The sequence below is a fragment of the Ailuropoda melanoleuca genome, chromosome 16 (assembly GCF_002007445.2).
Source record: "Ailuropoda melanoleuca isolate Jingjing chromosome 16, ASM200744v2, whole genome shotgun sequence".
In the NCBI taxonomy this organism is placed as follows: domain Eukaryota; kingdom Metazoa; phylum Chordata; class Mammalia; order Carnivora; family Ursidae; genus Ailuropoda; species Ailuropoda melanoleuca.
The window spans coordinates 398095-420824 of NC_048233.1; the positions used below are offsets into that span (position 1 = coordinate 398095).

The window sequence follows — 22730 nt, forward strand, 5'->3', positions numbered from 1 at the left end:
CCCCGGAATGCGTGCCCGACCTTCCAGATGGCGCCTTGGTAGGGACCACGGTCTGACGGTGGAAGCGCGCTGTATCCTCAGCGGATCTGGCGGACCGCCCGACGCCCAGCCGAGCTCCAGCGACGCGGCTCCCGAACGGCGCGCGGGGCTTTCCCGGTAGGCGGGCCGGGGGCGGGGCCGGTCGTGGCTGGCGGGAAATAAAGGAAGTAGCGGCGCGGCGGCTGCGTACTCCGCGCGCCTCGGGGACTTTGCCTCCAGCCCGCCGAGCGCGGCGCCCATCCCGCGGCCCCCGGCTCCCGCTGCCAGTCTCTTGGCCTGCTGCCACGGCCGGTGCGTGGGTGAGTAGCCCCCGCTACCCCGCGCGGCCGTGTGCGCCGAGCTGCAAGTTCAGGAGGCCCTGCCTGCCGGGTGCGGGGCTGGCTCGGTGCTCGCCGCCCGCCCGACCCCCCCAGGCACAGTCCCGGACCGCCTGCGCCCGGGGTGGGGACCGGAGGGCGGGAGGGGAGGCGCCGCCGACAGGTGCCACCCTGCCCGGAGCGCCCCGTGCGCCCCCGCGGCCGGCAGCCCGCGACCCCAGGGTTAGAGCCTACCGGCCCTCGGCACCCGGCGTCGAGGCAGCCTTTCACCCCGCCTCTCGTCCGCCTGGGCTCCTCCTTGGGTACTCGCGGCCCAGATACCGCCGGAAGGGCTTCGCCCCTCAGAGGAAGGGGGACACGGGGGCCCCTGGGGAGGGAGCGGGGCCTGTGCCCGGCTCCCGGATTCTCTCCAGTGGCCGGAGCGGTCCTCCCCTTGGGTAGGCTAGACAAGGCTTTGTCTCCTCTCCGAGCGAGTCTTCGGGTTTGGCCGGCGGCTTGTGGGGCCTCGGCCGGGGTGCGGTGGAGGGGGTGGCGGGTGAGGACTTAAGACATCCCCCGCCCACAAGTCCGTGGGCGGTTCGCAGGGAGACGTGCTGCTGCCGGGTCCAATCTCCGGCTGTCGGGGAGGGACCGGTTCAGGTCACACATGCGTCTGTTCAGCACCAGATCCGGAACCCAAATACAGACGCAGACCTTGGACTTTGGTCTCTGGCACTCTTCCCTGCTTACCCTTGCCTCAGCGTGGCCAGAGGGCCTATCTTCGAAGTGTTAGAAATGACATGCATATACTGCTGGTGGTAGAAGTCAGTTTGTTGAATGACTTTGTGACCCCAGGGGACCCTGGGAGAGCCCTAAAACCCTCAGCTACCAAGTGGCTGGGCTGGCAGGGGTTTTGGTGGGGTCGTGGAGGGACAGTGGTGGTGACAGTGGGGGATGAGCTTGAGGCCTTACCTTAAGGCCTTCTGGGATCGGATTGGTCTGGAGAGGGTTGAGGAGCAGGATGGGAAACCCAGCACAGAGTGCCTCCACCTTTTCAGGCAGCTACCCAATTCCACTGCCAAGCCTGCCTGCCCTTCCTGCACATCTTATCTGTCTGCCCAAGCCTCACTGGGTGGCATCTCAGCTGGTCTTTTCTATAGAAGGGAGCTGGGGGAAGCTGCTGAAGGATGTGGTTTGTCCACATTCCATCTCCACCCATCTGGGGCGAATGGCAGGCTCTGAGTTGGGGAAGGCTCTCCTGGGCCTTGGTCTGTGCCACCTTTTTTTTTTTTTTTTTAAGATTTTATTTATTTATTTGACAGAGAGAGAGTGAGCATGTGTGAGCGTGCAAGCACAAGCAGTGGGAACAGCAGAGGGAGAGGGAGAAGCAGGCTCCCCACTGAGCAGGGAGCCTGATATAAGGCTCGTATTCCAGGACCTGAGCCGATCCCACGACCTGAGCTCAAGGCAGATGCTCAACCGACTGAGCCACCCAGGCGCCCCTTGTCTGTGCCATCTTGAGACAGACCTGGAACCAGGGCCCTGAGAGTTCCCTGGAAGTCATCAGTGACTGGTCCTGGAAGATAATCTGGTTTTGGAGCTAGAAGGAAAGTGGGAAAGGGACTTCTGGTTTTAAACGTTTAGGTGGGCAGAGCTCTAGTAAGGCCTTATTGGGAAGAGGACAGGTGTCAAGCCTTGCATTGCTGCCAGGCAGGTATGTGTTCTGTCCCTCCTGGCCAGAGAGGGAAGAGGTGCTGGGTCGGCGCCCGCAGGAGGCCTTGTGTGGCACTTCATAGGTGGGGTTTAAAGCAGCCTTCTCATGGGCTTCCTTGAATACTGAGGTGCCCATGCTGTGCTGGGCATGGGGGCGGTGTGGTTCGTGGGGGGCGGTGTGGTTCGTGAGGGACGGGGTGCTATCTCGTTTGAATGGAGACATAAACCAGCTACTGTCATATATCAAGATGCAGGCTTTGGTGTGTTTGTTGCAGAGAGCTTTGGGAACATGGAGTGGGTTGCTGTTAGTTTTGTCTGAAGAGGCTAGGTCATCTGAAGGGGACACTGAAGAATGAATAGGATCTTGGCAGTTGGATAAGGTGGGAAAGTGCACTCAGGGCAGTGCAGGAATGCTGGGGTAGGGGTGCCTAGGTGGGAAAGAGGTGTCTCTAGGTGGGAAGGGTCATGACATGCCCTTCTCTGAGGCCTCACCGGGGAAGCTCACAGCCTCAGCCAATCTGGGGAGACTCGTTGGAGGAACTGCAGGTTTCATTCACTGGCAAATGAGAATGGCCTGTCAGGAGTGCCGAGTCCATATGGAGGAGCAAAACCTTAGATGATGGAGTCTTCCAGGGCAGGAGTCTAGGCTTGCAGAAAGGCAGTGAATGACATTTGAGCTGTTGTCCTTTTCTCTAGTGCGAGGGCCTGTGACAGGAGGTCGCCATCAGGAACGAGGTCTGCATGTCCCTTGGTGGTAGTACCTAGGATGCTGGCTCTGGATTCTCAGCTCTAGATCTCTGGCCACTGGAAGTCCTTTCTGTGGTTATACCTTGGTGACCATGTGTCAGTCTGGGGCTTTGGAGGGCAGTGCTGCCCTGGATGCCCCCTGAGGCCAGCCCCTATGCGTAGGAGCCCATTAGCAGCACCTTGGCTGCCACACCTGGCTGGCCACCCCCCAGGCCGTATGTGTCCTTGCCCAAAGCCACTGAGGGGTCTGAAAAAGACAGCTGATTGAGGATGGTGATAACATACAGAGCTCACCGTGGGCCAGATACACACATAAAAAACTTCACGTGGATTAGTTAGCTCATTTGGACATCACGTGGATTTAGTTAGCAAGGTTATCATCCTTATTCTTCAGATGGGGAAACTGAGGCATGCAGCTATTAAGTAACTTGCCCAGGGTCACAACTGAGGAAGTCAGACCCCAGAGTCCCAGCTCTAAGTGTTATATTGCACCGCCTGGATTTCCAGGCTACTCAGTAGCCCATTTTCCAAATTCAGGCCATCTACCTCTGTACCTCTATACCCTCTATACATGTTAGACGTGTAGGGGCGAGGAGCAGAGAGAATGGCCGTGGCCTTTCTGTGGACTCCCCTCCCCTGCAGGCAGCTAGTGATGTGCATGGGACACGATGAGCTTCAGGGAGCAGCGCCGTGGCCCCTCTGGGTGGGATTTTGCCCAGTAGTTCCCCAGCCTCCCGTCCCTGGGGCTCCGGCCTCTCCTCATCTTCCCCTCCTCTTCTCTTTCTGCCTGCAGAGGTCAAAATGGGGGAGTTTCACGTGAAAGGCAGTCAAATGAAAGGCTGACTCGATGATCTGGATAAACCATAAAGCAGCCATGGAATGGAAATCGTGGTTGGCTCTTTGTGTCCAGGCTCCTAGAAGCCATCAACTTAGAAAATGAGGGAGTGGTTTGTTTTAAACTAACCTCTCCCCTTGGTAATCCTATCAGTTTGGTGTTTGGTGTTGGAGACGGGTGCGAGGTGCCGGGCGGTGGAATTTTATGAGCCAGGCTTAAAAGGGGCTGGTTACTTTCAGACACCCAGAGTGGCTAGACTGAAATGCCCCGTGTGGCTCGGTTGACCGTCTGCCCTCATGGAAGGCCGTGCGCTGCACAGAAGTGGGGCTGCCACCATGTGAAGAGAGGCATGCCTTCTGGGTCCAGGGTGTCGGGATCGCCACGGAAATCCTGGCAAAGCTTCATGCCTGGGCATCTGCCTGGTTTGAATGGGCTCCCAAGCCTGCACTTACTAAGCTCCTGCCATGCTGATGGGTATGCTGGCCACTGGGAGGTCAGCAGTTGCTTTATATGCTCATGTGCTTAAAGAAGCGCCTTTCTGCAGCATTAGGAAAGTGAGCGCTGTGGCCTGGGTCTGGGGCAGGCCAGTCGTTAGAGTGCCAAATGCGGGGTGGTGGTGGTGGTCTGAGCATTTATCTGAGGCCAGCAATGGTATTGCTGTTTTTCTGTCAGTGGACATCTGCGTCCGTAGTTGGTTTCATTTGCATAACTATCTCATTTTAATTCTCACCCGAATTCTGTGAAATTCTACAGATCTGAAACATCAGTGGTCGGGTGTTTCTCATGTATATGCTTATATTTAGACAAATGTTCGGGTGGTCACGGCCCTGGATCCAGGACTGGTCCATGTCCCAGGAGCTCCTGCTTGGATGTCCACACCCTCATGCGCACGCCCCCCACCACACTCCCCTCCCCCCCCAAGCCAAAGTGAAGGTTAAGAATCTTGAGAGGCAGGCAGTACCCTTTTTACAAATAGGGAAAGTGAGGTTACATGGCAGGTTGAGAGCCAGCTGTGACCCCTTTAAAGGGTCCCTCTGGGGGCTGGGAATGCGTGAGCCTCTTAAATGCTGCTGGGCCCCAGGGAGTTAGGGAGTTTGGGGCTTTTCTGGGGTTTTCATCTGTCTTTCCAGGGAGAGCCAGCTGAAGTCTGGGGGACTAGTGTTCCTTTAGGGCTTGGGGGCAGCAGGAGACATGACAGGAGTAAGGGAGCAGAGGAGGACATAGTAGATGGGAGGCGGAGTGGGGCTGAGTCAGGAAGGTGTGGGAGGTGGCGTAGGGATCCTACCTGGGAGTAAGTGCTGGAGGGGGACCTAGAGCTGAGTAACTCTGGTCCTGTGAGCGGTAAACCAGGCCTGCGGTCTCAGTGTTTGTGTGCCTCAGTTTGGGAGAAGGCCTGTTTGGTACATGAACCAGGAGCTCCTCTCAGCATTAGCAAGGGTGTTATTATAATGGACCACCGGCTGGGAAGTCAGATCCATGTGGGAAGGGCTGGAAGGGGCTTTTGCACCTTGGAGACGAGACAGAAAGGAGGGGGCCGCCTCTGAGGAATCCTCCTGAGCTTTAGGTGCTGACTTCTGGTGAGGGAGGGCACTGGGTTTAGTTTGGGACCGTCCCTCCACCTTCTGGGCCCAGCCACCTCTGTATGTATGGTAGCAGGGGTAGGGAGGGGGCAGAGGACCAAGGTGAGTCGCAGCACCTGCCAGAGACCCTGGAATCAAGGCAGGCCCTGCTGTCTTAGAGGAGGTAAAGGGCCCTTGACTGGAACCTCTTCCGAACTTTCCAGTAGGTATTTCCTCACCCTGTCCTGGAAAGAGGGTAGGGTGAGGGTTGTGAGGCCAGTGGGTTGGCAGGCTGGCAGTCCCCTGGGACTGGGTGACAGCACAGCCTTAAGGAGAATGCCTCTCTAGCCCAGCATACTTTCTTTGTCCCCCCAAATTCCCCACCATGAGACTGGCTGGCCCCCGGGTGGTCACTTCTCAAAAAGCCCCATTTCTCCCTGGAGTATCTCCTAGGAACTGTGGCAACATCCAGTCTCCCAGACTGTCCTGGCTGCCTAGGGAGCTGAGTCCAGGGCTGTTGGTCACAACATCTCATTGGGGTGGTGTTTATCAGTGTGTGGAATGCTTGTACCAACTATTTTCACACCCTGCACCGAATACAGGTTATCATCCCTTTGCCTAGATGAAGAAACAGAACCTGCTAGAACTTGGGAAGTGGGAGGGTTGTTGCTTACCCATGGGAGCCCCTGCTGTGTGTACTTGCTGGCCCACCTTCCCCTCCTGCTCCTTTCAGCTGCCCGGCCTGCCAGCTCTGGCTCTGAAGGCTGCTGTGGGGGGCGGCATGATCTGGGGTCTGACGTGGCCTTGGTAACTACCCTTTTCTTCCCCATGACTAAGCTCTAAGAGGATGGCAGTTACGGATTTAGAGGGGAGAGGCGTAGGACAAAGGCTGAGCTAGACATTTTGAAGTAGCCTCTGGGATGCCTGTCTTGCCCCACCCAGTGTGCGTGGATCTTTCCGAAGCCCAGAGCCTAGGGAGGGAAGGGCAAGCAGGAGACTCTAGGATGGAGGCCTTTAGCACCCAGGATGGTGGACTTTTGCAGTCCTGGGTATAGCAGTAGACCCGTGTGAGGGATGGCCTCAGGTACCTGGGAAAGAGGCTCATGCCTTTTTAGAACATCCTTCCTTAGGCTTCCTTTTTTTTTTTAACCGCTTTTTTGAGATATTTCACATACCATAATATTCACCCATTTAAAAGTGGTTTTTATTGTATTCACAGAGTTGTTTCAACCATTACCGCAATCTAATTTTAGAACATTTCATCAGTCCCAAAAGAAACTCCGTACACATTATTAATCACGCCCTAGTCCCACTGTCTCCGCAGCTCTTGGCACCTGATTCACTCTCTGTCTCTATGGAACTGTGGATTCTGATAGGTTCCCGTAAATGGGATCATACAAAATGTGGAATTTTGTGCCTGTCTCTTTCACTTCACATGTTTTCATGGTCCATCCATGTTGTAACATGAATCAGACCTTCATTCCTTTTCACGGTCAGATAATATTCCCTTGTAATAGAGGTACCATAATTTGTTTATGGGTTCATTAAACATTGAATATTTGGGTTATTTCTGCTTTCTAACGATTATGGGTAATGCTGCTGTGAACATTGATATACACGTTTTTCTGTGGGCATATAATTTTCATTTCTCTTAGATGTATGCCTAGGAGTGGGATTGCTGGGTCCGTTAATAACTATGTGTAATTGTTTGAGGAGCTGCCAGAATTTCCGAGGGAAGCTGCATCATTTTACATTCCCACCAGCAACATATGAGGGGTCCGGTTTCTCCACATCCTTGTTACCACTTGTTTTTATCCATCTTTTTTAGTCTAGCCATCCTAGTGGCTTCAATGTGGTTTCGATGAGTATTTTTGTAATGGGTAATCATGTTGAGCATTTTTTCAAGAGCTTATTGGCCATTTGTGTATCTTTCTGGATCCTGTTCAAATCTTTTGCCCAATTTTTAATTGGGTTGTTTTTTCCATTGTTGTTATAAGAATTCTTTATTGTCAGACCTTGTCAGATTAATGATTTGCAAATATTTCCCCCCATTCTATGGGTTGTCTTTTAACTTTCTTGATGGTATCTTTTCAAGCACAAGAGTTAATTTTCTTTTCCTTTTTTTTTTTTTTAAAGATTTTATTTTTAAGTAATCTCTACACCTAACGTGGGGCTTGAATTTATAACCCCGAGATCAAGAGTTGTGTGCTCTACTGACTGAGCCAGCCCGTTCCTGAGAGTTAATTTTCAAGAAGTCCAGTTTATCTGTTTTTTTTCTTGTATTACTTAATTTTTTGGTGTCATGTCTAAGAAATCACTGCCTGACCCACAGTCATCAAGTTTTATTCCTGCGTTCTAAGAATTTTATAGTTTTAGTTCTTGCATTAGTTCTGTGATCTATTTTGAGTTAATTTTTGTATATGATGTGAGGTAGGGGCTTGTGGATACCCAGTTGGCCCAGCACCATTTGTTGAAAAGACAACTTTTTACCTTGGTCTTGCCCCCTTTTGTCAATGATTGATTAACCATAAATTTTAGGATTTATTTCTGGACTGTCATTGCTATTCCACTGATCTTACGTTTCTTTTGTCTTTTTCTTTTTTTAAAGATTTTATTTATTTGTCAGAGAGAGAGAGAGAGAGAGCCTGCACAAGCAGGGGAAGCGGCAGAGGAAGAGGGAGAAGCAGGCTCCCTGCTGAGCAAGGAGCCCAATTTGGGGCTCGATCCCAGGACCCTGGGATCATGACCTGAGGGGAATGCAGCTGCTTAACCAACTGAGTCACCCAGGCGCCTCTCCACTGATCTTACGTTTATCCTTTGCAATACCACACTTGTCTTGATTACTGTAGCTTAGTAGTAAGTTTTGGAATTGGGAAGTATGAGTCCACCAACTCATTCTTTTTCAAGATTGCCTGTTCTGTGCCCCTTGCATTTCCTTATGAATTACAGGAGACATCTCTAACTTTCTGCAAAAAAAAGCCAGCTAGGAGTCAGAGAAATTGCATTGAATCTATAGGTCAATTTTGGGGAGTATCGCCATCTTAACCTTAATAATTCTCCCAGTCTGTAAGCATTTCATGGCTTTTCATTTATTTAGCTCTTTACTTTCTTTCAACAGTATTTGTAGTTTTCAGCGTACAAATCTTATGCTGCTTTTGTTGACTGTATTGCTAAATGTTCTCTTTTTCTTGATGCTGTTATAAAGGTAATTGTATTCTTAATTTCATTTTTGGATTGTTGATTGCTAATGTGTAGAAGTAAAATTGATCTTGCAAATTGGTCCTGCAACCTTGCTGAACTCACTTATTAGTTCCAGTAGTTTTTTTAGTGGATTCCTTGGGCTTTTCTATATGTAAGATCATGTCAACTCAGTATGTTTTAAAGCTTCTCTGTTGATTCCAGTGTGCCAGGGTTGAAAACCACTGGGTTAGATCAGTGGTTCCCATGCCTTTGAGCTGGAAATGTTACAGAACAGAATCAGAGCACTTGAATTTAGAAGGAATTTTCCTCTGTGTCTGTGGGGAAGAATGAGGGGCTGGGAGCTTAGACTCAACCTAAGCACAGAGGCAGAGGGACCAGTATTCCACACTCCAGCTTCCTCCATTCTTGGTAAACCCAGTTGGGCTGGGTGAGTGAAAGTGTGCCTTTTACAGAAATGTGTTCTGGGTGAGAGCGGCAACACCCTCCCTGCTGTGAGTTGCCAAAAAGAGCCCGCGTGAAAACTGGTAAGAGTCAAAACCCAAAGGAAGAAGTCAGCGGCTTTGGGAAGCCCTTGAGGTCCTGTTGGGGACTGTAGAAAGGCGGAAGTCTGGCTCTGAGCCACCCAGGGTTGTCAGGACCGTCTTTTTGGCTCTGCCTTGACCCTATTCACCCCAAGTAACTGGACTTCACCCCCACTTGAAGGGAAGGACTTTTTCTTACAGCTCTAGACTTGGTTTTATTTTCATAAAAGCGGATGTGAGAACTGGCAGACACCTTAGAAATCCACATTGTGTAGAAACCGGTTGTATCCGATTACTAGTTGCTTCATTAATTAGAGAACTAAATGAAATATTGGACACGGTGTCCATGTTACTATTTTATATTTGTACAAAAGTCATGGTTTCACTTTCTTTTTCTTTTAATTACATATTAGCGGTTTGGGAGGTCCTCCACTGCAAAGCATGCCCACTGGAGTCACATGGTTTTTTCTTATCTACCAGAGGCAGCAGCTAAGCAGAATTTGTTTCTTGACTTTGCCAGCTGTGTGTTTGTTTCTCTCCCTCTCTCTTTCCTGACTTTGTTTTGTTTTGGTTTCTGGTTTGCATATGTAGATCAGGTATTCCCAGTGGTGGCATCAGTGATCGATGATTTGGCTTTGTGATCTCACCATATGCTGGTCTTTATGGACAGATGGATTCTCTGTTGAATGAGAGATGATGGAGAGGCTGGATTGTTGGACTTTACTGTGTCCTTAGTCTCTTTTGAGTTCAGTTTGGTTCAGAATTTTGTGTCTGCCAGGAGGGACAACTCTGACATCTGAACCAGTAAGTCTTCGTGTTTCTATGTTTGCTCTCAATCTGGAGCTGATGTCGAATTGATGCCACAAGCTCTCTGTGTCTGTAGTTCAGAAAGGCCTTTGCCTCTCATTGTATAAATGTGAAAAAAATTTTCTTTAATTAGTGGGGAGTTAGGTTGCAAAGTGTCTTAAGTTGGAGAATCTCTGTTCTGATCAGCTTGTGGACTTAAATAAATGTCTACATAAAACAAGTATTTCTAAGCTTTCCAGAAAAGAAGGAAATTGCACTCTTTTTTTTAAAGATTTTAAAATTTTTTTTAGGTACTCTCTACCCCCAACTCTGTCCCCACAATCCCAAAATCAAGAGTGGTGTGCTCTACTGACTGAGCCAGTCAGGCACCCCAAGGAAATTGCACTCCGAATAATTCAAATGCACTAGACTTAAAAAAAATTCTTACAGAAACAAATGCTTTTTAAGAATGCAGATTTACATTATTAAGATAAGTCTTTACAAATGAGAATAAATAATTTGGTATAAAACTGTCTTTTCTCTGACTTATTAGTACTAGATATAATACTGATTATATTTAGTAACAGCATTCAGTAAATCAGTGTAAAAAATACAGTAAATTTTATGCTACCTTCTCCCCATGCCCAGCCTTCTACAGGTAGACCATTACTCTCATGTACTGTTTAAGGTTATAAAAAATGTAAATTTGTTTTCAACTAAATTCAGTAAAATTCTTTTTTTTTTTTTTTTTTAGAGATTTTATTTATTTATTCGACAGAGATAGAGACAGCCAGAGAGAGAGGGAACACAAGCAGGGGGAGTGGGAGAGGAAGAAGCAGGCTCCTAGTGGAGGAGCCTGATGTGGGGCTCGATCCCATAACGCCAGGATCACTCCCTGAGCCGAAGGCAGATGCTTAACCACTGTGCCACCCAGGCGCCCCAAAATTCAGTAAAATTCTGACAGTGTTTTTATTTTAACAGTATTCGAAGATAAAGCTTAAGTAACCTAAAACCTGGGATAATATTAAATAGGGTTAATTTATGGGTAGTCATTGTATACCTAGATAATTTCCAAAATAAGACAAAAACTGAAACATTGATTACTAGGTATAATCTTAAGGGTTTTTTTAATATACTAAAAAGCTTTATCTTTGGCTAGTATTAGTGAATGTGAGAAAGTATAAAGGGGTGTGTGTGTGTCTATAGAAGGTTTTGTTATCTACTGTGTTCAGGAGTTGTGGGGCACAGTTGGTTAATTGTCCACCTTCAGCTCAGGTCATGATCTCAGGGTCCTGGGATCGAGCCCCACATGGGGCTCCTTGATCAGCCTGCTTCTATCTCTCCCTCTGCCCGCCACTCCCCCTGCTTGTGCTCGCTCTCAAATAAATAAATAAAATCTATAATTAAAAAAAAAAAAAAAGGAGTCGTGCTAGTCTGCTAAAATGTTCATGTATGACAGACAGCTCTGAACCCCCTAGTTCTCTGGGAAGTACAAGTCAATTCCTTTGGTTAAAAGTTATACTTAATATGGATGGCAGATAAAAACTTGGTGTATATACTTTTAATTTTCAAGCAAAAGAGTTATTATTATTTTTTTTTTTCCTCAGAGCAGCATTTCTCAAACTTTTTGGTCTCTAGACTCTTTTACACATAAAAATTATTGAGGACTCCCAAAAGCTTTTGATTAGGTGGGTTTTATCATATTTTTTGTGTTTGAAATTAAAACTGAGAACATTTTTAAAGTATTTGTTGATTCACTTGAAAATATCAATACTTATTGCTTATTAACATGCATTTTTAAAAATACTGTATTTTATAAAACACTACTTTTTGTGAGAGCAACATTGTTTCATGTTTCTGCAAATCTGTTAAATGAGCCCGAAAAAAAGCTATGAAATATGTCATAGCTTTGGCAAAGTTTGCTTATTTTGGTGGTCTTGCTTTCTTGGTTTACTCATTGATGCCTTTACTGCCAGAATGAAGATTATTCTTTCCTTATAATCCAACTGGATAGCAGATACTCTGTAAAACAATAGTTTTTGGTACTTTATGGTAACTTTTATTATATTATTGATTGCTTGAAGGGAAAAAAACCCACAAAGAACAAAGGCTCATCACTTACGAAAGAAGTAAGGTTTTGTTAGTTCCATTAATAGACACCAGCTCTGGTTTCTCAGGTGTCCCACAATCCTAGCTTAAATGCCAGATGGCCTCTGACAACACTTTTGGTGTTGCCTTACAAAAATTGGACCCTAAATGTAGACAAAAAAATTTTTTTTTCAGAATATCTGTTATGCCTAAAACAGTCATTGAGATTTCTGAGTGCCCCTGGAAAATCACAAAAGTCGTTCACCTTCTAAAAAGAGAAATGCTATAGAATTAATTAGATTTCTTTGAAGTGTCACTCCTGCGAGGGCTGTGCGAGAAGAGCAGCTGCCAGATCAGAAGAGGCGCTCACTTGGGCTCTCCTTGGTTACGCTTGTGCAGATAAAATGGTGTGAACGCAAACATTTCAGAAAACGTTTGCATTATGGGAATGCCTTTCTGCCTATAATATGTTTTTATTCTCAGGGGAAGTGATGAAATTTGTTATGAAATAGTTATGTACCATACCCCAAAAGAGAATTTGTCTCTTCTCCATTCTTACTTTACCAGTTGGAGAAATAAATTAATCACAACCAGAAGTCTCTGCCACCTGTAGATGATTTGGGGTGTGTGTGTGTGTGTGTGTATCACCTTTAACAAAGGACAGAATCAGAGCCTTGTGGAAAAGGATTATACCAAGTACCTTAAACTAGTAACACTTAGTAAATGAGACTTTTGAGCTAGCACAGCTTCAACAGCTTTCAGGCTACAGCAGTGCTCGGAGTCAGGATTTTCAGGGCCCCTTTTTTTTTTTTTTTAAGATTTTATTTATTTATTTGACAGAGGGAGACAGCCAGCGAGAGAGGGAACACAAGCAGGGGGAGTGGGAGAGGAAGAGGCAGGCTCCCAGCGGAGAAGCCTGATGTGGGGCTCGATCCCAGAACTCTGGGATCAGGCCCTGAGCCGAAGGCAAACGCTTAATGACTGAGCCACCCAGGCGCCCCTTCAGGGTATTTTTTATTCTGGATGCTGAGTGACAGCTCCGTCGAAGTGGCCTGCTGGCCTCGGATGCTGCCGAACATGATTTCTTTCTTTTTTTTTTTTTTCTTTTTAGGATTCAAGAACAGGAGTTTTATTAGTTTTGCAGGTGAATTATCAAATTAGAAACCAATGGTGCAGGTTTTAACCAAGGTAACTTCTAAATTATTTTTTTTCCGCATGAGTATTATATAAGCTGGTATTTCCTTTTTTTTTGTAATAATATTTCTTTATTATATTATGTTAGTCACCATACAGTACATCCCTGGTTTTTGATGTAAAGTTCCATGATTCATTAGTTGCATATAACACCCAGTGCACCATGCAATACGTGCCCTCCTTACTACCCATCACCAGCCTATCCCATNCTATCCCATTCCCCCCCCCCCCTCCCCTCTGAAGCCCTCATTTTGTTTCTCAGAGTCCATAGTCTCTCATGCTTCATTCCCCCTTCTCATTACCCCCCTTTCTTTATCCCCTTCTCCTACCGATCATCCTAGTTCTTATGTTCCATAGATGAGTGAAACCATATGATAATTGTCTTTCTCTGCTTGACTTATTTCACTTAGCATTATCTCCTCCAGTGCTGTCCATGTTGCAGCAAATGTTGAGAAATCATTCTTTTTGATAGCTGAGTATTATTCCATTGTATATATGGACCACATCTTCTTAATCCAGTCATCTGTTGAAGGGCATCTCGGCTCCTTCCACGATTTCGCTATTGTGGACAATGCTGCTATGAACATTGGGGTGCATGTGGCCCTTCTCTTCCCTACGTCTGTATCTTTGGGNGTATCTTTGGGGTAAACACCCAGTAGTGCAATGGCTGGATCATAGGGTAGCTCAATTATTAACTTTTTAAGGGACCTCCACACTGTTTTCCAGAGTGGCTGTACCGACTTGCATTCCCACCAGCAATGTAGGAGGGATCCCCTTTCTCCATATCCTCTCCAACAATTGTGGTTTCTTGCCTTGTTTATTTTTGCCATTCTAACTGGCGTAAGGTGGTATCTCAGTGTGGTTTTGATTTGAATTTCCCTGATGGCTAATGATTTTGAACATTTTTTCATGTGTCTGTTAGCCATTTGGATGTCTTCATTGGAAAAGTGTCTGTTCATATCTTCTGCCCATTTTATGATTTGTTTATTTGTTTCTCGTGTATTGAGTTTGAGAAGTTCTTTGTAGATCTTGGATACCAGTCTTTTATCTGTAGTGTCATTTGCAAATATATTCTCCCATTCCGTGGGCTGCCTCTTAGTTTTTTTGACTGTTTCCTTGGCTGTGCAGAAGCTTTTTATCTTGATGAAGTCCCACAAGTTCATTTTATCTTTTGTTTCTCTTGCCTTTGGAGATGTGTCATGAAAAAGGTTGCTGTGGCCGATGTCGTAGAGGTTGCTGCCTATGTTCTCCTCTAGGATTTTGATGGATTCCTGTCTCACATCGAGGTCTTGCATCCATTCAGAGTTTATCTTTGTGTATGGTGTGAGAGAGTGGTCAAGTTTCATTCTTTTGCATGTAGCTGTCCAATTTTCCCAGCACCATTTATTGAAGAGACTACCTTTTTTCCACCGGATGTTTTTTCCTGTTTTATCAAAGATTAGTTGCCCAAAGAGTCGAGGGTCCGTTTCTGGGTTTTCTGTTCTGTTCCATTGGTCTATGTGTCTGTTTTTGTGCCAGTACCATGCTGTCTTTGTGATCACAGCTTTGTAGTACAGCTCGAAATCCAGCATTGTGATGCCCCTAGCTTTGTTTTTCCTTTTCAACAATTCCTTGGAGATTCGGGGCCTTTTCTGGTTCCACACAAATTTAAGGGCTGTTTGTTCCAGTTCTTTGAAAAATGTCATTGGTATTTTGATCGGGATAACATTGAAATTGTAGATTGCTCTGAGTAGCATGGACATTTTAGCTATGTTAATTCTTCCAATCCATGAGCATGGAATATTTTTCCATCTTTTTATGTCTTCCTCAATGTCTTTCAAGAGTGATTTGTAGTTTCTAGAATATAGATCCTTTACGTCTCTGGTTAAGTTAATTCCAAGGTAAAGTATGATTTTTGGTGCTATTGTAAATGGTATGGATTCCCTAATTTCTCTTTCTTCAGTCTCATTATTCGTGTATAGAAATGCAACTGATTTCTGAGCATTGATTTTGTATCCCGCCACATTACTGAATTGCTCTATAACTTCTAGTAGTTTGGGGGTGGAGTCTTTTGGGTTTTCCATATAAAGTATCATGTCATCTGCGAAGAGAGACAGCTTGACTTCTTCTTTGCTGATTTGGATACCTTTTATCCCGAACATGATTTCTACATGACATAACAAACCCAGGGGGGAAACTGTGCTGTGGGGCTTTGCTTGGAATATTGCTGAGGTTTTCATTTCCATTTTCTAGATACATGAGGAAACTCCTTCTGAAGCTGCCTGTACTGTCTGTAACCCATAACAATTTAGTAGACTCTGCTTTGGGAAATGAAACATTTAAAAATGATACCTAGTCCTCTGCTGAGCTCCTTCTTCCCCACCTCACTTACCGACCCCTTGACCCCGCCATGGAATTCCTGTGAAGTCTCCCTATTTTGTGTGGTGATATTTGCATAGGTTCACTAAGAAGAATCTGTCCATTTTAAGAAATCTGTGGTGGGATATCTGGTGGTCTCAGTTGGTAGAGCATGCAACTCTTGGTCTAAGGGTTGTAAGTTCGAGTTGCACGTTGGGTGGAGAGATGACTTAAAATCTTAAAAAAATTTATAGTAAAACAGATATGACATAAAATTTACCATTTGAACCATTTTAAGTATACAGTTCAGTGGGATTAATAAGGAATTGGTAATTCTCTAAAACAACAGGAATAATTCCTCAGGTGAGTGGAATTGTACAGTGTATTTGCTTTTGTGCCTGGCTTGTTTTATTCGTGTTATGTCTTCAGAGTTTATCCGTGTGGGAACCTGTGCCAGAATTTCATTCTTTTTTTGGTGTGTGGTAAAATACACATAACATAAAATTTACCATTTTAACCATTTTCTTTTTTTTAAGATTTTATTTATTTATTTGAGGGAGAAAGAGAGAGAGCACAAGCAGGGGGAGCAGCAGAGAGAGAAGCAGGCTCCCTGCTGAGCAGGGAGCCTGACATGGGACTCGATCCCAGGACCCTGGGATCATGACCTGAGCCAGAGGCAGACGCTTAATGCCAGCCATCCAGGTGTTCCCCATTTTAACCATTTTCAAATGTGTAGTTCAGTGACATTAAGTACATTTACATCATGCAACCGTCACCACTACCCATGTAGTAGAATTTTTTCATCTTCTCAGCTGAAATTTTGTACCCCTTAAATAGTGACTCCCCATTTTCTCCTCCTCCAAGCCCCTGGCAACCACCATTCTACTTTCTGTCTGTGAATGTGACTACTCTGGGCACCTCATATAAGTGAAATTATATAATATCTGCCCTTTTGTATCTGGCTTATCTCACTTGGCATGTCCTCAAGGTTCATCCATGTTGTGTGTCAGAATGTTCGTTCTTTTTTTTTTTTCTTTTTGGTAAAGATTTTATTTATTTATTTGAGAAAGAGCATTTGAGCAAGCATGAGTGGGGCGGGGTGGGGGGGAGCAGCAGAAGCAGAGGGACAAGCAGACTCCCCACTGAGCAGAGAGCCCGATGCAGGGCTCAATCCCAAGACCCTAGGATCATGACCTGAGCTGAAGGCAGACACTTAACCGACAGGGACCCAGGCACCCCTGTTCTTCCTTTTTGAAGCTGCATTAATATTCAACTGTATGGATAACACCAGGTTTCGTTTATCCATTCACCTATCTGTGGGCATTTGCACAGCTTTTGTGAATAGTGCTGCTGGAACGCGGCTTTGAATATGTTTGAATCACCGTTTTCAATTCTTTTGTGTATATACCCAGAAGCAGAATAACATAATATAAATTAAATCATAGGGTAATTCTTTGTATAATTTTTTGAGAAACTGTTACCAAACTCAGACTTGTCTCTGTACACAGTAATCTAATGTCTGAGATACTGGCTGTGGAGCAAAGAAAGCTTTATTATCAGAAGGGCAGTCCAATGAGAAATCAGGGATCGTTTCCAAAGCTGAGTTGCCCTTTTGAGTCTAGGGACAGCCTATATATTTGAGAGGAGAGTAAGGGCTTTCTTGAAACCTTCAGAGGGTGGGGCTCAACAACCTGGAAGTAAGCATTCTTCCAAACATGGAGGCACTCTTTGGGACCTGGTACATTAAGAGAGATATTACCATCCAGTCTCCACTAGGTTTATTTAATTTTAATTTTATTTATTTATTAGAGAGCGCGTGCGTGTGTACAAGCAGGGGGAGCAGCAGGAGGAGGCAGAGGGAGAAGCAGGGTCCTGCTGAGCAAGGAGCCCAATGCCGGACTCAGTCCCAGGACGTTGGGATCAGGACCTGAGCCAAAGGCAGATGCTTAACCAACTGAGCCACTCAGGCGTCCCCCCACCCCCGCCACCCCATTAGGTTTCTACAGTCAATGAGTAAACAGGGAGTAGGGGTAAAAAGGCAAAGTTAATGACTGATCATGCATGAAACAGTTAGGGAGCATAACAGAACATGGAGCTGGCCTGAAACCAAGCGTCTGGTCTCAAAACTGCCATACTGTGCTTTTTTTAAACCAGGATATAATTGGACAAGCTGATAAGTGTAACCAGGACCTTACTTGGAATGTTGTATTTCTGCATGGTGTCCATGTAATCTGCTATGACAAACCACTTTTCACTTTATGGAGCCAGTGCCTACAAAGCCTTGCCGGGAACCCTGCCTGGCCCCGGGCTCATAGGGCCCTAGCCATACAGGGGCTTAGGAAGGTCACTTCCTGACAGGCCAGGGAATTTAAGATACTTGGTGGTCCTGAATAAGAGGCAGTTGACTATACAAGTGGACAGTGGCCAGACCGCCCGTAAAAGCAGAACCCACCACCTGCAGCAACCTACCCAGGAAACTAACCTCTCCTTACCAACTGACTAGTGCAGGAGGGCAGGCTGCTGCTGGAAATCAGACATCTGTCTCTGGTGACAATCCAGAGAGCTAAAAATAACTGCTGTAACGATGGGCCCCTAATGGCCTTCATTAATAACTGGTTTCCTACTGTTTGTCCCTGCTTCCAACTTAGCATCATCCAGAAAAAGCCACAAATGCACCCCTAACCAACAGGTCACCTCGGGTGCCACCAGCCTCCAGCTGGGGCACATAGGAAGCCCCTTCCTTTTCTTCACTGTAAGTCTTCCCCACTCTGCCTGCCTTTGAGAATCTGCCAGATGCAAGTGTCTGGATAAATAGCTTTTGTTCCCAGTTGGTTGCGCTTCCTTTATTTCCATAGAGGAATTCACTCACATTTATAGGAACTGCCAGTGTAACCTACTGGAATTGCTTAGGCTTGGGTTCCTGCCCTCGAGTCTCAAATAATAAGGTGTTTAAAGGTCTAGTCCGAGATTCCTTATGAAAGTCTCCGTTCAGAAGTTGATTTTGTGGCCCTAGTAGTTCAATATTTCGTAGCTCTAAATTTGCAAAAGAAACTTTTAGAGGTTTAACTGGTTAATGAACACTCTTGCTGCACTGATGTAAATTATCGGGTGGTGGAATGAGACCAGCCCTTATTTATGTCAAAGAATTAATCTTTGAGATGATTATCATAGGCAGGAAGACTGTCAGGAAAAATTGTGAAAGACTTTGAAATGGGATATAAAAAACCCAACCTGGATGTTCTGGCTAGTATACCCTTTAAGGTTTTCTTTGCCTTTTATTGCCTTTGGGTTATTTTACATCTTTGTAAGTTGCAGAAAACTGATACTAATGCAAATGATTGTTCATAGAAATGCAAATGAGCTGTCCAGTGGAATAGCTTGTGGATATTGACAAGTTTGGGGTGTGTGTGTAAATTCATTTCAGCTTTCCCATTGCCTGTGGCTATAGATCTTTGATTCCTTTGAGTGGTTTTAACATTTTACGGTGTCCCCCATTAAATGAGTTAAATAAAATCTCTGATATGTGTTCATTTAAGAAGGAAGAGTAAAAGGAAATCCACGTTCTCCAAACCCGTTTTTCTGAGGAGGACACCAAGGCCCAGAAAAGTGAACTCCCCTCCTGCCCGTCTTTTCCAGATAGCAGTTTCTCTTCTGGATCCCCAGTCTGGGGAAAACATAAAAATATCTATATTTTTATAGATTTTTGTATTTTATGGGGAAAACATAAAAGTGTATTTTCGTAGATATACAGCTGACCTCTGAACAACACGGGTTTGAATTGTGCAGGTCCACTTATGTGCAGATTTTTCTCCATATATAAACTTAGGCATTGGTAAGTACAGTGCAGTACTTTTAAGTGTATCTTCCTGATGATTTTCTTAATGACATTTTCTTTTTTCCTAGCTTTAATTTTTAAATTTTTTAAAAGGTTTATTTTAAAATAAGAGATTGAGAGCAGGGTGAGGGGCAGAGGGAGAGGAGAGAGAGAATCTCAGGCGGACTCCATGCTCAGCACAGAGCCCGATGTGGGTCTCGATCTCAACCTCTCAACCCTGATATCATGACCTGAGCTGAAATCGAGTTTGGACGCTTAACCGACTAAGCCACCCAGGCCCCACCTTGCTTACTTTATTAAAGGAATACAACATATCATACATATAACATGCAAAGTATGTGTTAATTAACTTTATGTTATCAGATATATAAGATACACAGAGTGAAAAATAAAGGAAAACCTCACTAACATGGAGTCAGGAGGCCAGCAAGGGGCGCTTTTGTCCCCCCTTACGTGCAGACCTAATAGGAAGAGAGGGTACCTTGCAAGCCCCCCAGGCTGCTGCCCCAGCAGGAGGACGGATGAGAGGACAAACGAGCCCAGTCAATGAGAGACTGTCCTAGCTCAGCCAGTGAGAAGCCACTATACTTGGAGCCCCCAGTTTACTCCTGTGGACTTTTTGTTTGTAACTGCCCTCCAGGCTTCCGCCTTTCCTCTCCAAGTGTTCTCCTTGCCGAGGACTTGCCTATAGTTTTGCCTTAACGGTTTAATTTTTTTTTAAGGTGAACATTTCACACAGTTGACCTTTGAACAACATAGGGGTAGAGGTCCTGACTCCCCCACTTCCAGCCCCACGGTCAGAAATCTACATAGGACTTTTGACTCCTCAGTAACTTAACTGCTAACAGCCTACTGTTGACAAGAGGCCTTACTGATAACACAAACGGTCAATTAACATATCTTGTATGTTGTATGTATTATAGGCTGTATTCTTAAAATAAAGTAAGCTAGAGAGGGGCGACTGGGTGGCTCAGGTGGTTAAGCATCTGCCTTTGGCTTAGGTCACGATCTCCAGGTCCTGGAATTGAGCCCCACGTCTGGCTCCTGGCTCAGCAGGGAGTCTGCTTCTCCCTCTGCTGCGTTCTGTCTCTGTCTCTCTCAAATGAATAAATAAAATCTTTAAAAAAAATCAAGCTAGAGAAAGGGAAATGTTATTGAGAAAATCATAAGGAAAATACATTTACAGTACTATACTGTAAAAAAATCTGTGTATAAGTGGACCTATGAAGTTTAAGCCCCTGTTTTCAAGGGTCAACTGTATATAAAGAGATATCTTTTCCTATGGGTCTTTTTTTTTTTTTAAGATTTTATTAATTTGAGAGAGTGAGCACGCGAGAAAGCACAGGTGGTGGAGAGGGAGAAGCAGGCCCCCCCCCACCATGGGTCATTTTTACCATTGTTCTTCCAGCTGCATGCACCATGCCTGCACGTTGAATGAGTTCAGTCTGGGTTGTTGATTGATGACAGCCATACTCACAGTCACACAGCTGGTCAAGTTGATGGGCTGGGGTCACGCAGAGTTGGGTTCTCCCAGCATAACCGCAGCATGCCCCCCTGTGCAACGTTGAGTGACTGTGAGGTCTGCTTGGTGGTTGGTTAGGAGGTGAGTATGGTGGGGGGGGACATAGGTGAATCTATGTCGGGAAGGAGAGGCCTGCCCTGCCAAGGTTTTGTCCTCATAAAACCTTTGTCCTTCTGGGCACTTGTGTATATTTGCTCCTGCCTCATTTTGGCCCAAGCTGCCCAAATTGACTGACTTTATGGGATGGTGTTGGGCTGTTTTTTGGTGAACTTTGGGGTTTTCGGTTAATACAGGGACATTTGGCATCCAGGATGGGGGTCTCAGGCCTCAGGAAAGGGGACTGGAGTCTGAGTAGACACATACCAGATATCCACTGTCTGCTTATGTTACTCGTGGAAAACAGGCCCAGAGGTGGGCACCAACTTGCCCCACCCCCCCAGCTTGGGCAACTCTGCAGGTGTTGAGGTGTTCCCTACCCTCACTGGGCAGCCTCCGGTCTCATCCTTGACTCAGAAAATTGGGGTGGAAGTGCCTTCTTTTGTTTACAGGGATGTCATGAAGAATAGAAGCCACAAGCAGAGGTGAGCCTGGCACTGTGGCTGGTGTGTTCAGATGTTGTCAGTACATGGTGGCTACTGGGGTCTTGTATGAGTAATAATATTTGCCTTTCCTGCACTTCAGAATCCTAGACTCATAATGGTGGGGGAGTAAGGGTCTCCTAGAGACCAGCCATGCAGAATCTCAAGTCCCAGGCTGTGTCCATCACAGGTGTGTCTCGGGACTGGTGAAATCCTGGCTGTGAACATGCTAGGTAACTGGAAAGCCTTGTCCAGAGGGAAGCCAGTGGCTTACTGTTTCCCGTTCCCATCTATCTCGTCATTTTCCCACTCAATCTCAGAAAGGAGAGGACATCAGTTCTTGGCTGCATGGATTTTCCTTCTTGCTGGCAGCTTTTCTAAGGAATTGGGGTTCAGGGATGGAGCCATTGTTGACACGGAGCCTTTGAGGTTTTCAGTGGGTCTTCACTCCTGGACGCCTGGTCCTGCTCACAGCTGACAGTTGACTCATTGAGTTTCTTCTTCTTGAGTAACAAAGCAGTGAAGCCAGAGGTAAACCAGATGCAGGCAGATACTCTGCCCTGAAGGTTTATGCCTCCCCTGAGGCCCTGCTCAGCCAGGCGTGGGAGTGCAGCCCCCTTTCCTAAAGACCTCCATTGGGCCACATGTCCATGGGGTACTGTGGCAGTGACCCGAAGGCCTGTGTGACCTGGGCACAGCCCACCTGAGCTACAGTCCCTGTTGTCTCTGACCACCGTGAGGCCTGGGTGTACGCTGAATTTTCACGCCTATTATCTCCTTTGATTCTGAACTTAGTAGGAAAACACCACACCAGGGTATTCATCATAGTCCAGTTTTTATGGTGAAAAAATGGAAACTATAAATGTCCAATAAGGCATTGATTGTATCTCATTAATTGTACAGTAGAACAGGGTTTTCAGCCTCAGCACTGTTGATACTTTGGGCTAGAGAATTCTTTGTTCTGGGGCCTGCCCTGTTGCTCTGGACAACGCTGAGCAGCGTGCCGCTGGATGCCAGCAGCGCACTCCCCCAGACAACCAGAAATGTCTCCAGACACTGCCACATGTTCCTTGGGGGGGTGAAGTCGTTCCTGGTTGAGAACAAACCTCTGCAAAATAAAACGTTTTTTGAAAAATACCTATTGAAGGGGAAATATAATCACAATTCAAAAGAAGGCGACAGTCTACCTGAGGATGTGGATGTGTATATTGTTAACCTTAAAAATAAGACTGCCAGTTATATTTACCGGCAAAAATAGGTTTATTCAGCAATAGCAAAGAAAGAATTGCAATTTGGGACAAGCTAGCCATACCAAAGCCATAGGCAAGTCCCTAGAACAGAGGAGAGGAACACTCTTTTATGGAGCTTTGGGAGAAGCTGGGAGGGCTGTTAGAAACAAAATTTCATTGGGTGTAACTGGGAGTTTGAAGTATAGTGACTTTCATTGGCTGAGCTGTGACCCGCTCTCATGGGCGGGGC

The 22730-nt window shown here is 46.0% G+C and overlaps 1 protein-coding gene across 4 annotated transcripts in view; it reads left to right on the plus strand.

Annotated features, from left to right (window-relative positions):
- Positions 1-212: 212 nt before the first annotated feature.
- The window catches only part of BID (BH3 interacting domain death agonist), a 44685-nt gene continuing 22167 nt past the window's right edge, over positions 213-22730 (plus strand). For 2 of the 4 annotated variants that reach the window (XM_034645539.1, XM_034645540.1), the window contains exon 1: positions 213-338. The gene's annotated coding sequence lies outside the window, so the exon portion shown is untranslated. Of the gene's footprint in view, positions 339-9531; positions 9716-22730 lie in introns of those variants that run through there. The other 2 variants (XM_011234189.3, XM_019807486.2) reach the window with 2 other exon arrangements.